General features: G+C 40.9%; 1 protein-coding gene and 1 long non-coding RNA gene across 8 annotated transcripts in view; one reads left to right on the top strand and one right to left on the bottom strand.

The window, feature by feature from the left end:
* The first annotated feature begins 2,820 nt into the window (after window positions 1-2,820).
* On the top strand, window positions 2,821-9,106 carry LOC307022922. The gene is made up of 2 exons (XR_013803523.1): window positions 2,821-6,784; window positions 6,835-9,106. It is a non-coding gene; the product is annotated as an uncharacterized lncRNA (long non-coding RNA).
* Window positions 9,021-11,476, bottom strand: part of thrb (thyroid hormone receptor beta) — a 149,423-nt gene continuing 146,967 nt past the window's right edge. For all 7 annotated transcript variants that reach the window (XM_079655824.1, XM_079655823.1, XM_079655826.1 and 4 more), the window contains one exon: window positions 9,021-11,476. This exon is cut by the window's right edge and continues 422 nt beyond it. The gene's annotated coding sequence lies outside the window, so the exon portion shown is untranslated.

Raw genomic sequence — 11,476 nt, 5'->3', positions numbered from 1 at the left:
TGTGTGTGTGTGTGTGTGTGTGTGTGTGTGTGTGTGTGTGTGTGTGTGTGTGTGTGTGTGTGTGTGTGTGTGTGTGTGTGTGTGTAGCCTGTTATTGTCTCATTACACCGCACTGTGAATGAATCAAAGTAAATATATAAGTGGTCATGAACACATCTGTCCATCAGACAGAGGGCTGCTGTGCCTCCTGTCATCATTAATGGACGTCTCTTGAAAATGACCGCTCAGAGGAGAGGAGTTCTCATTTCTCTAACCTCCTGCTGCTTCCCCTCCTCTTTCCTCGGCTCCCCTCCTCAGTCCTCCGCTCGCATCTCCTGTGGGCGGGACTAACTCACGAGGATAGGAGTCGAGGAGGGGAGTTAGAGAAATGAGAACGGGCCAGAGTGTTGTTTGTTGGAAACAGTCATAATATACAGTATGTCAAGTTAATGATAAAAATGTAATGAAAGTGTCAAACAATAGCATGTTGGAAACATTCATAGATTAGAATGTTATATAAAGTCATAAAGAAGCCATCACAGTTATAGAATAGCCTGAGTTTAGTATATAATCAAACTCTAAAAAGGTAAAGTATGTCGTAGAAATGTGTGTTATAAAAAGTGAAAAAGAAATGATAGTATGGTAAGTCTGTGTGTGTCAGTCTTTAGTGTCCCCTGGTCTTCCAGCTGTGTGCGTCACTCTTTAGTGTCCCCTGGTCTCCCAGGTGTGTGCGTCACTCTTTAGTGTCCCCTGGTCTTCCAGCTGTGTGCGTCACTCTTTAGTGTCCCCTGGTCTCCCAGCTGTGTGCGTCACTCTTTAGTGTCCCCTGGTCTCCCAGCTGTGTGCGTCACTTTTTAGTGTCCCCTGGTCTCCGGCTGTGTGCGTTACTCTTCAGTGTCCCCCGGAAAAAACACAATAGAATAGTATGTTATATAAAGTCACATAAAAAGTCATAAAAATCCAAGTATAATATTGTCAATAAAAAGTGATAGTATAGTAAGTCGGTAAACAGTCTTTAAAATGTCAGATTATATTATATTTTATATACTAGACTCAAACTGAGTTGTGATTTTAACTAAAGTAAAACAGACCAGTCACACATGTGCAACAAAAACAAATACACATCATCAAATTCTCTCAAAACCATCTTTATTCTCCACAGCTGCAGTCTCTGTGTCCTCTGTGTCCTCTGTGTCCTCTGTGTCCTCTGACACTATCTTCTCTTTCTGCTGCCACAGATTTGCTCCTGAACCTAAAACACATTTCGCCTCATCCCTTTCTCTCGGTGACGGTTTTCCAGTTTGTGTTGAACAGAAGGAACAAAAAGACACTCAAACACACAAGGAGAGAATCTGTGTTTCACCAAGTCTTCTGTGAACAGCCTCTTTTTCAATAGTAGGCACATTAACGCTGCACTAATAGAGTGTTGCAGTGACGAGTCCTAAAATCCGGTCTCACGGCATTTGGTGTTATAGTCACAACATTTAATCTATTGGTTCGTGTTCACCATCACGATTTTCCTCTTTTTTTCGTGTCACACAGAACGATTTAAAAAGCAATGTATTTCTATCGGTAGTGTGTTTCGTGCCTGCAGCACGTCTTTTTGTCTGGTCGGGTCTTGGAAGACCGGAAGCTGTGTGGTTCATAAAAACATGTTCTTACTCAATATCAAGCCACGATTATTGTTTTTATTTTAAATCGTATAATGTCGGACTTTTGTTGCTGTCAGTGAGGAAAAGAAATGGGGCTCAGAGCCTCAGAATACTGAAATCTGTATTTTATTAATATTTTTTTCCTTCTAATTTGTTATTCTTTCTAAATAACACTCTGTTATTTACTCACCAATAACACACAATTATCCTTGTTTTTATTTATTTGTTTAATTCTATAATCTCGGGCTTTTTTGGCGTCCGTCAGGAACTGAATTTCAAAATAAAATAACCGGAAACAGATACACAGCCGCTGAACTGATTACCCAAGATCCTCAGCTATGGTTTAAGCTCTGTGATTGGATTGTTTAGCCGCAATGCACGTTGGGATATGGTGTTTACAGGTTGAGGCTACATTGAGGTCACTTTAAAAAAACGTTAGGTTTATGGTGAGGTAACGTTTGGTTGGTAAATTTGACGCTCTTTACAAGATTCAGCTGGAAAATGGAGACTGAAGAACACTGCGGAACGATTTGATTGAAAGTTTATCTTTGAAATTCTATGCATTTTATCCGGACAGGATGTGGTAAGCGAGGTCCTTAAGGTCAACCTACAAAAATACAAGCATTTGCGATGTTAGCTAGTCGTATGAATTATCACTATTGATGTGGGATTTGTTGTCTTTTGGGTTAAAGCTGCACTAGTTAATTTTCAGCTCTACTGTACTTTAGCTTCTTAAATCTCAACATTTAAAAAAGTTGGGTTTATGGTGAGGTAAACTTTGGTTGTTAAATTAAGATCAAGCTGAAAAATAGTGACTGAAAACACTGCCGTAATGTGTGGCCGATTTGATTGAAAGTAACATATTTGTAAGTTTATCTTGGAATTTCTATGTATTTGATCCGGACAAGATGTGGTCAGCGAGGTCCTTGAGGTCAATAGCCAGGTTTTGAACTCCGACTATAAAAGAAATCAGGGCTGGTTGCTACAGGGTGACATTGGAGGCAACTAAATGTCAACCTCGATGTCTTTAATGTCACGAAACCATCTTATCGTAAAGGTCTTTAAGGTCAGGATTATAGATTGTTTTAAATCTTCTTGGTCCCGATAATCCTCATGTCCACGGACGACCCAAGTGCTTGTTCCTCACCGCACGCAACTTGACTCTCAAAAGATAGAGGAACGATGAGGAAAAAGAGCATTTCAAATATATATATATATATATATATATATATATTAGGGCCGGGACTTTAACGCGTTAATTAAGATTAATTAATTACACAAAAATTAACGCATTTTAATCGCACTTATTTTAAAAATATTTCTTCTCTGCGTCACTCTTTAGTGTCCCCTGGTCTCCCAGCTGTGTGCGTCACTCTTTAGTGTCCCCTTGTCTCCAGCTGTGTGCGTCACTTTTTAGTGTCCCCTGGTCTCCAGCTGTGTGCGTCACTCTTTAGTGTCCCCCGGAAAAAACACAATAGAATAGTATGTTATATAAAGTCACATAAAAAGTCATAAAAATGCCAGATAATATTGTTAATAAAAAGTGATAGTATAGTAAGTCGGTAAACAGTCTTTAAAATGTCAGATTATATTATATTTTATATACTAGACTCAAACTGAGTTGTGATTTTAACTAAAGTAAAACAGACCAGTCACACATGTGCAACAAAAACAAATACACATCATCAAATTCTCTCAAAACCATCTTTATTCTCCACAGCTGCAGTCTCTGTGTCCTCTGTGTCCTCTGTGTCCTCTGTGTCCTCTGACACTATCTTCTGTTTCTGCTGCCACAGATTTGCTCCTGAACCTAAAACACATTTCGCCTCATCCCTTTCTCTCGGTGACGGTTTTCCAGTTTGTGTTGAACAGAAGGAACAAAAAGACACTCAAACACACAAGGAGAGAATCTGTGTTTCACCAAGTGTTCTGTGAACAGCCTCTTTTCAAATAGTACACATGAACGCTGCACTAATAGAGTGGTGCAGTGACGAGTCCTAAAACCCGGAAGTGAGTCGCGTTACGGCTGCGCCGTGGTTTTGTTCCGACCTCCTACAGCGTCAAACCCTACCGGGCGCGTTTCAGAAGCATTTCAGAAGCGGAGCGTCTTGCGTGCCGGCTCACAGTTTTTGTTGATTTGGGCATATTTCCTGGACAGGCTGCTTTTTACAGACACATTTAGTAATAGTTGTAATATCCCAGTTATAAACGACATGAATCAAAGATGTGTTGCTGTATTTTAGTGATAAAAAAAAGCATTCATCATCAAAATTATTCTATAATTTACACAGTGCCTGTAAACCGGAGGAGAACGCTCCTGCTTGAAAGACTACGGAGGGATAGGGTCTGCAAAATGTGTTTATTTTGGGGATGGGCCGGATGCTCTGACCGGTCCACTTCCTGCCCGGCGCCTCTGCAACGCCTCGCGTCGCGTCGTAAATAGACCAGCATCCTATTTTTAGCAGAGCCCAGCGCCGAGACGCTTCTGGGACGCTTCTGAGCCGTAACGCACCGCGTGTGGTGGAATAGCACCCATTGACTAGAGTGGCCGCGATCTGTGCAAACGCCGCGGCACAGCCGTAATGGTACGTCCACACAGCAGCTTTAAAAAAATCTTCCAACTTTTCTCTGCCCATTGACTTTGAATGGGAGTGACGTCACTTTGCCTCGCTTTTCGCCGAACTGCATTGTGGGGAAGCGAAGCGAAGATTTACAGGATTCAAAAGTTGAGCAATGTTCAACTTTTGAAGCTGAGCTGGAAGCGTCAGCCAATCAAATCCCGTTTATGCAAATCTGACAGTACAAGCGCTAGCCAATCAAACCGCGTGCAAGCTGGGAGAGCCAGACCGCAGTTCATTTCCTCATATTCCAAACGAGATATTACGGTAGCAAATCACCCGGTTCTTTACGACCAGAACTATTTACCGGGATACAACCGGAGGAACCAGGCATGGAGGGAGGTGGCAGAGACAGTGGGTGAAACTGGTAGGTTTTCTGTTTGGGGAGTTTATATATATATATTGCTCGCATTAAATCCCCGGGGTTTTTTGCTTTGTATGTCGGGGGCGGGAGATTCATGTGATTGGTTGTTGGTCACGTTGCTCGCAAAAAAATCCCCAAGCTCTCAGACTCCACCTCCAAGATTTTCAAGATCTTTTCAAAGCTGCTGTGTGGACGTACCGTAACGCGGCGCAGACAGACCCGGTGGAATCTAGGGGTCAGAGCCAATGGGATTTCTCCATAGGATTTAGGAAAGTATCTGAAATAAGGTCTGTGGTTGAGACACGTTGAAGAGACGGATCACGTTTTGTTCTACATTAAATCATCAGCAGTGACCCCACTGGTGATCTCTGAAGAGTTGACGTGTCTGAGAAACGATGGTTGTTACCAAGTGGCTGAATAGGACTACAGAAGTCGTGGAGGCCGTTGTACGTCATTACGCCGAACACGTAAACACTCCTCTAAGTTAGTTTCTGTTCTGCTTGAGAGCAAGTCCCTGCCTCCTGCAGACTGTTCAAACAAACGCTTCAACTCGGACCATTTAGAATCTGTGTGTTTGAATATGGATCTGAAGTTGGCGTGACGTTGAAGTCGTGCTGCTGGACTCGGCTGTAGTTCCTTTATAGCATAACGTTAGCATTTAGCTTCTGGACATTAGATTTATGATTAGAACATTATAAAAGTAGGGTAGACATGTTGAGATGATCCGGCTGAACAAAACGTGCATTCATCAAACAGCTTCGATTTCCACAGATCTTATTTCTAGCTCTTTTCCTAAATCCTCTGGAGAAATCCTGTTGCTCTTTTGTCGAGGGAACCAGCAGCTTCCTTCCGGGTAAATGCGTCCTCCCTGCACCGCTCTATTGAAGAGTTTTTTAATGATTCATAAAGTCTTCTCACTGTATTTTTTTTAACACGATGCAAAAACAATATCATATTATGCGAACAACATCCGTAAAAAAAATCTGCTGTCTGAAAATATACATCCTTTTTCCTTTGTACTTTAAAATAGCTTTTCTATCATGCAACTCTTGTTATTGTTTGTAACTGAGAAAGAGTAACAAGTGGTGGGAGAGAGCCGAGAGGAAACATTGAAACTCTTCTGGACCACGTTTACATGCACCAACATATCAAGAGACTGTGTGTGACATGGACACATAATAACATATGATCTCCATTTTGCACATTAACTACAAAAATACAAGCATTTGCGATGTTATGAATGAATGACCACTATTGATGTAGGATTTCATATCTGTTGGGTTACCTTTTGGGGTTAAAGCTGCATTAGTTGACATAATGAGTCAAATCTCTCCATTATCCTGAATAATCACAGTTTCTTCAGCTCTACTGTATTAAAGCGTCTTTAATCTCAAGATCTCAAAGTTGTTTTGCCTATAATGTAACTTTTAAGTTAATTCAATCGACCGTTTTTAGCAAAAAAAGTTCATTTTAATCGACTGTTGCTCCAGCAGAGACTTTTGATATAAGCACTTTCTTTAGGAGCTTGAGAGCCAGGCGCTGGTTGCATAAAGCCTAATACGTTATTTCTATACTAAGGATTTCACCTGTGGCATTATTCTTTACTTCGTATGGTTGCACAACCCAGTCTCACGGCATTTCGTGTTATAGTCACAACATTGAATCTATTGGTTCGTGTTCACCAACACCATTTTCCCCTTTTTTTCGTGTCACACAGAACGATTTAAAAAGCAATGTATTTCTATTGATAGTAAGTTTCGTGTCTTGGAAGCCCGGAAGCTGTGTGGTTCATAAAAACATGTTCTTACTCAATATCAAGCCACGATTATTGTTTTTATTTTAAATCGTATAATGTCGGACTTTTGTTGCTGTCAGTGAGGAAAAGAAATGGGTCTCAGAGCCTCAGAATAATAATTCTAATTTGTTATTGTTTTTAAATAACACTCTGTTATTTACTCTACAATAACACACAATTATCCTTGTTTTTATTTATTTGTTTAATTCTATAATCTCTGGCTTTTTTGGCGTCTGTCAGGAACTGAATTTCAAAATAAAATAACCGGAAACAGATACACAGCCGCTGAACTGATTACCCAAGATCCTCAGCTATGGTTTAAGCTCTGTGATTGGATTGTTTAGCCGCAATGCACGTTGGGATATGGTGTTTACAGGTTGAGGCTACATTGAGGTCACTTTAAAAAAACGTTGGGTTTATGGTGAGGTAACGTTTGGTTGGTAAATTTGACGCTCTTTACAAGATTCAGCTGGAAAATGGAGACTGAAGAACACTGCGGAACGATTTGATTGAAAGTTTATCTTTGAAATTCTATGCATTTTATCCGGACAGGATGTGGTAAGCGAGGTCCTTAAGGTCAACCTACAAAAATACAAGCATTTGCGATGTTAGCTAGTCGTATGAATTATCACTATTGATGCGGGATTTGTTGTCTTTTGGGTTAAAGCTGCACTAGTTACTTTTCAGCTCTACTGTACTTTAGCTTCTTAAATCTCAACATTTAAAAAAGTTGGGTTTATGGTGAGGTAAACTTTGGTTGTTAAATTAAGATCAAGCTGAAAAATGGTGACTGAAAACACTGCCGTAATGTGTGGCCGATTTGATTGAAAGTAACATATTTGTAAGTTTATCTTGGAATTTCTATGTATTTTATCCGGACAAGATGTGGTCAGCGAGGTCCTTGAGGTCAATAGCCAGGTTTTGAACTCAGACTAGAAAAGAAATCAGGGCTGGTTGCTACAGGGTGACATTGAAGGCAACTAAATGTCAACCTCGATGTCTTTAATGTCACGAAACCATCTTATCGTAAAGGTCTTTAAGGTCAGGATTATAGATTGTTTTAAATCTTCTTGGTCCCGATAATCCTCATGTCCACGGACGACCCTAAACGTCCCAAGTACTTGTTCCTCACCGCACGCAACTTGACTCTCAAAAGATAGAGGAACGATGAGGAAAGAAAGCATTTAAAATATATACATATATATATATATATATATATATATATATGCACCTGTCTGGAGATTACATAACAGCGGAGGATATTACGGAGTTATATGGTCAATAATAAAATGGCTTTAACTCGAGAAGCTGTGATTGCTATTAAAAAGCCATACAGTCTAATTTTAGGTTTTGAACTTGGTTAATCTTTATCCGTAGCCGTACGCTAGTGTTTATATCCCAACGATTAGCTAACCTCCGCAGCTCGACAGAGAATATACAGAGGTAGTTTTATGTAAAAAGAGTCTTTGGAGACCGAATGAGAACTAAAAGAAGTCGTTAAAATCTGACTTATATTTACCGGATCTTGGTTTGTTTCGACTGGAGAGAAAGACTCCCTGCTGTGTGCGTCACTCTTTAGTGTCCCCTGGTCTCCCTGCTGTGTGCGTCACTTTTTAGTGTCCCCTTGTCTCCCAGCTGTGTGCATCACTCTTTAGTGTCCCCTGGTCTCCCAGCTGTGTGCGTCACTCTTTAGTGTCCCCTGGTCTCCAGCTGTGTGTCACTCTTTAGTGTCCCCTGGTCTCCCAGCTGTGTGCGTCACTCTTTAGTGTCCCCTGGTCTCCCAGCTGTGTGCGTCACTCTTTAGTGTCTCCATGTCTCCTCAAGTTGCTGGAGATGTTTCTTCATGTGGAACCTTTGTGTTTTTATATCTGCTTCCTTTCTGAAGCTGCAGTTTCTCCTGATGGAAGTTTTAGGACGCTTTGTGGTCAAATAAAATCAAGTCAAGTTGGATTTTATTTTTATTTTGTGCGATTTGTGGCCCTTTACCTGTGCAGGAACCCAGACATATTTACAGAAACTCAGGAGCTTTAGGACCTAAGAGACTCATCAGTCCCTGCTCCTGAGGTAGAAGGTCCAGCAGCCTTTGAAGAACACATGATGGTTTAACACACAAACCTAAAACACACCACAGATTTCATTCAGACGGGAAGCAAGCAATAGATGTCGCTTCGCGGGAAACTCTTTACATGCTGACTTGTATACAAAGTCAAGCAGCCAAATTCCTAAGACTTATCTCAAAATGCGGTTTCTGCACTACAGCCGCACATCAAACCAAATGAGTGTGTGTGTGTGGTGTCTTTCAGAAAATAGGTGTCAAGCGAAGTTTGTAATGCTTTCAAAGTAAATGTTCTCATGTCAAGGTTCTTAAGATACACCGAGGGGACTTTTAGGTCCTCATTCAGTTCCTGAGTTCAGTCCCTGGGAGTACTTGCTTTTAACAAAGGGGCCATTAGACAAGAATAAGAGCAGAATTAGGACTCTTCTTACCGTGCATGTTTGTGCAACCAGCCCTGATTTCCCCACACTTTTAGACTTTATCCCTGCCTGTCGTAACTGACAATATATTGGTTTAAATCATCCGTCAAGTTGAAACCAAAGCGAGTAAATCTTGATTGTTTTTGCTACCATTTATTAGAATGTATCATTCTTCACATGAAGAAGACTACCAACAACAGGGTGCATGTAAACGTGGCAAATGTTACTTTTCCAAAATGTCTCCCCCTCCCTCCTCTCGCCTCCATGTCTCTCCCTCTGATTGTCTGTGCATTTATTTTGAGTTCATACAGTTTTTCGAGGTGTGTGTGTGAGGTCCGGGTTCATTCAAACACTGCAGCAAATCTATTGCTCGGATAAAAAGGCATCACTTCACAGAAAAAAGAGGAGAAAGTAAAAAACACAAGCTGCTTTTTGAGGAGTAGTGTGAAGCTGGAGGAAGCGAGATATACAAAGCAAACGACAATACCATACAGAGGCTTTCAGCGAACAGAAGATACCGGATCAAAGAAGAGAAAGGAAAGCTACGATTTCATAACCTCACCAGCTCTCAGTGTACCTCGCTGATGATTAGTCCTACTGTTTTACAGGACACCAAATCCCACTGGCTGGTCACAGTGGGGGGTCCGACCCATTTGTTACCCATGCATATTGTGCAGGGGTGAACTGTATCTGTGCATGTTTGTGTGTTTGTGTGAATGCATGCCACCATAAAAGTGTGGTGGACTGTTTTACAAACATTTCTGCAACTAGGGCTGCACAATTTTCTAGAGGTCGCAAAGTGGATTGGTGCAATATCCAAATCGCAGGAGGTGAAGTAGTTGTTACTGGCAAAACATTTTCAATTATCATTCTGAATTATGGATCGTGGTGCTGCAGAGATAGTCTGGTTGTGTCTATCATTCTTTCAAACCAGTTTAGATAACACCAGCGTCCCCATGACGACAGTTAGAGTTATTACATATAAACTGGATTAACAATAGACGCTTCCCAGCCTTCAAAGCGTACTCTACTGACCCAATAACATCTTTATTTGGTACAGATGCTCTTAAAAACCACACCATGATCACATGTCTCAGAATAATATCCAACATCTCTAATATCGTGATTGCAATTTCAGTCAAAGTGAATGCTAAAATTGTGCAACCCTAAATCTGCAGCCCACGACGATGCACTGATTTAACGTGTTTTTATAGATGTGATTTCTAGTGAGATGAAACACACAGGTTTTGTTTTCAAGATTGTTTTGAAGCTGCTGACGAGGACTAAAACACGAGTGTGTGAGTGGGTTCAATATGGAGGGCATCGTTCACTTGATTTTGGCACAGCATGTGGCATCGTTACACAAAAACAAAGTACTGTGTGATTGTCTCTTCCTGACTTCAGGGTCAGTATGTGCTTGAGTTGTTTGCCGGAGCGACCTCTGGCAAGGACGATCTGCTTTTAAAACGCTGCGTTCCTTTCCATGTTGGAGATCTGAATCACTGAGGGTCAGTTTGCGGTTTTAAACTTTGTGCGTTTCCAGGTAGCTTATAAAAGAAAAATGGACACAAGGAAGATTTTATTTCCCAAGATACAGCTATGACAGAGTCTAAGGGCCATGCTCACAAGTGCTTTCTGAGTGCAACCCCTTCTAATTGTCCTTATTGATTAATCTCATGATTATTTGGACAGAAAATAAGGAAACATGTCATTTAAGGGTTAAGACGATGCTTATTTGCTCAAACCTATGCTACAAAGTCAGATGGTCTAACATTTAATATAACATTTAACAAATATTAAAAATGTAAAAGCTGGAATAAGGGGATTTTATTTCAATATTTATCCTGTTGATAAACTAATTAAATCATTTTTGCAAAGCCCTATTTGCTGTCATAGTGCACCTGCTCAGTCCATTCTATTTAACATTGTTTGTTACAGAAGTTGCAGCAGAGCAGAGGTAACGTTGAGCTTCCTGCAGTAAAGACAGGAGTAGTGTGAGGTTTATCAATACTGTGGTGTTAAAGCGTTGCTGCCACTTTTAATACTGTTGTATTTGAGAGATTTGCCGGGGTTTTCGGCGCAGATTCAGATTCCTCCGACATTTCTGGAACGCCGCTTTGTGATGTTTGGAGACTTATAAAGCCGGCGCGTGTGTGTTAACGGTCACAGTGCGACGGTGAGACTCTGACTCTCACCGGAGGGACGACTGACGGTTAATACACCATCGATGAAGTCAAAAACAAAACGGCGGATCGATCGCAGACTTTGTGCATCAGGAGAGCAGCCATTTCTCCAACATAACAAAAGGAAAGAAAATACAACATTTTTGCATGTTCTTTCTAACAAAGTGTTGATTCAGTTAAGCCAACTGTTCAATCAATCAAAAAAGTAAAATCCGAGGTGAGAGGTTATATCCACAACAATAATAACAACAAAATAAAATGCTATTCACATGTACCCGCACTGTAAGGAATGGATCATCCGAAACTAGACCAGCGAGCTAAAAACTATGGAATGAAGTGACACTCAGTAGTGCGAATAGAGAGTTCATTGTGACAGGCCTTCTGCTGGCGCTCACACACACGCACATGCA

Source organism: Notothenia rossii (genome assembly GCF_949606895.1).
Source record: "Notothenia rossii genome assembly, chromosome: 10".
NCBI classification, from domain to species: Eukaryota; Metazoa; Chordata; class Actinopteri; order Perciformes; family Nototheniidae; genus Notothenia; species Notothenia rossii.
The sequence above is the reverse complement of the archived record's forward strand: the minus strand, read 5'-3'. Positions and strand labels throughout refer to the sequence as shown.